Source organism: Bombina bombina, chromosome 11, assembly GCF_027579735.1.
Source record: "Bombina bombina isolate aBomBom1 chromosome 11, aBomBom1.pri, whole genome shotgun sequence".
NCBI lineage: Eukaryota > Metazoa > Chordata > Amphibia > Anura > Bombinatoridae > Bombina > Bombina bombina.
The window spans coordinates 24736870-24739401 of NC_069509.1; the positions used below are offsets into that span (position 1 = coordinate 24736870).

The window sequence follows — 2532 nt, forward strand, 5'->3', positions numbered from 1 at the left end:
CAGTTTTTGTTTTCAGAGGACGCACTGGGAGACCCTTCATGGTTTTCTGCATCATTTATACTTAGAGTTTCATATTCTTGGTTCCCAATCCTTGTTTTATTATCATTTTTTATTTAGTGAGTTAGGTGGTCTGCACTGCACTGTACATTGGAGACTTGTGAGATTTGTGCATTACAGTCCTCTGCTTTTGGAGTGATGGTTTCAGTGTTTTCCTTGTTTTCATCTTGGTTACTTCGGCTCTGTACATCTGAGCTTTTATTAGGGCCACATGATATTTCAGGGGCACCCGGATTGTTATCAGCCCTATAGGATCTTCAGGATTACTGGGATTCTGGCCAGCACAGTTTTTGTTTTCATAGGACGCACTGGGAGACCCTTCATGGTTTTCTGCATCATTTATACTTAGAGTTTCATATTCTTGGTTCCCAATCCTTGTTTTATTATCATTTTTATTTAGTGAGTTGGTGTCTGCAGTTTCCTGTTCATGCGACTCTTGTCCATCAGATGTATTTGTACTTGCAGTGGGGGTTTCATTGTTTTCTTTTACGTTGGTATCAGCATCACCATGTTTGTCGTTGCATTCTTTTTTTCCATATTATCAGTTCCCTTAGGTTTCCTATGAGAGCCTCCATCAAGAGGACTGCTTCTGGGTATCTTGTATAGTTCCAGGCTCCATATTGTAAAAATACTCATGTGCTATTTATAATAATTAGGTTCAGCAACACACAACGTCACCAGATGTCCTGTGCATTACTTAAACCATTTGCCGTCAGTGGGACATGGCCACTGAGCTATTTCCCAAGCCTCAGTACCCAGGCTGGCTGCTCTGCTTGTATCAGCTAGGTAGGTTCCATGTCTCATTTGCTGTATATAATAAGTGACTGCAAAGGATGTTTATGATACAAGCTAAACCTACAAGATAATAAGGAAGCTGTACTTTTACCAAGTTCAGAAAAAAACAACTGACCTTTGTAGGCCATAAAACGAATGACTTTTATTGCTATTGAATTGCTGTGCTCTGGTTAGTATTCAGCTAAGTTTGCTGTCATCCTACAATCTTATATTCTACATAGCAAGCAATAGCTATCTAAATTTTTCTAGTAATCATCATAAAAGTTGGTTATCGAACATCCCTTATAGCCAGTTCGAGAGAATAAGGCGTAATTGCTCGAATCTTCAAACTTTTGACTCACAGAGCCAAATAATTTTTGATAGATTTATTGACAAAGGTTACCCAAAGGATTTATTAAACTCTTGGCAGGGACAAGCGAGACTCATAGATAGAAATATCTACTCAATAGGACCAAGAATAAGAAAAATGATATTTCCTTTTCCACTGATCCCATGTTCATTACACAATACAATAGTAATTTCAAACAAATTAGACAGATCATGAATAAACATTGGCACATTGTCCTCCAAGATCCAATCTTAAGACATTAGTAGGAAAATATCTTAGAATTATTTACACCAGAGCTCCGACACTTAGAGGCAAGCTAGCTCCCAGCAAAAAGGGTGAAACATGTTAATTTCTATCCTCAAAAGAAACAAAAAAAACAAACTAACTTCTTGAGTCAAACTGGAATATATAAATGGTGAAAGAAAGGGTGTAAAACATGCAAGTATATACCATCAGGCAAAAAGACCTTTTCATCTTCACTACTGGTGAAGTCCTTCCAGATTAAGACATTTTTCAATTGTAATTCGACCTTTATTGTTTACGTTTTAGAATGTCTATGTGGGGTTCAGTATGTGGGGCGCACCTCCAGAAAAGCCAGAACACTCTGGGGTGAACACTGGCATAATTGCAAAAATTGCAAAAAGAGAAAAATCAAACTAGCGTTCCTGAACACTACCTATTCAAACACAACGCCAATCCTGAAATCTTTCAATTCTATCCCATAGATTACATTCCACCTTCCACAGATTACAACAGAATAATTAAACTCCAGGCAGCGTGAAACGTTCTGGATTCACAAATTAAATACATTATGGCCATTAGGTCTGAACTCCAATCTAGATCTAGCAGCTTTTAATTAGAAGTCTACTATAAGACTTACTTCTTTACTTCTTTTCTTACAATATACATCAGGCACACTATCAAATTACTAGTTAAAGATTCTAGTCAACATCATTAGTTACATACATTCCACTTTACACACATAAGAATCACAAACATACACACTGCATTAACACCTCCCCTTAAAAACAATATTGACACACTTTTTTCAGCGTTTATCCAGTTTATATTGTTCATTTTCCTTTTCCTATATACTATTGATAATACCAAAATCCATCTTTTTCATCTTAAAGATATCTCATGCTCTCACGCTTTTTCACATTACCTACACCATCACCTGGTTTATTCACTACCATCATAACTATATCTAACTCCTAGATTACACATATCCTTACACACTAGGGGTCTCATTTCTAATACACATCTATATGTTTAATTACACTGGTTTTCATTTTTCATTTTAACTCCCATCGAATATATACACATATATATTTTTGGTAACTCACATAAGC

The 2532-nt window shown here is 36.3% G+C and overlaps 1 protein-coding gene across 1 annotated transcript in view; it reads right to left on the minus strand.

Annotated features, from left to right (window-relative positions):
- Nucleotides 1-104, minus strand: part of LOC128641868 (uncharacterized) — a 74347-nt gene extending 74243 nt beyond the window's left edge. The window contains exon 1 of the mRNA XM_053694432.1: nt 1-104. This exon is cut by the window's left edge and continues 267 nt beyond it. The gene's annotated coding sequence lies outside the window, so the exon portion shown is untranslated.
- Nucleotides 105-2532: the final 2428 nt, after the last annotated feature.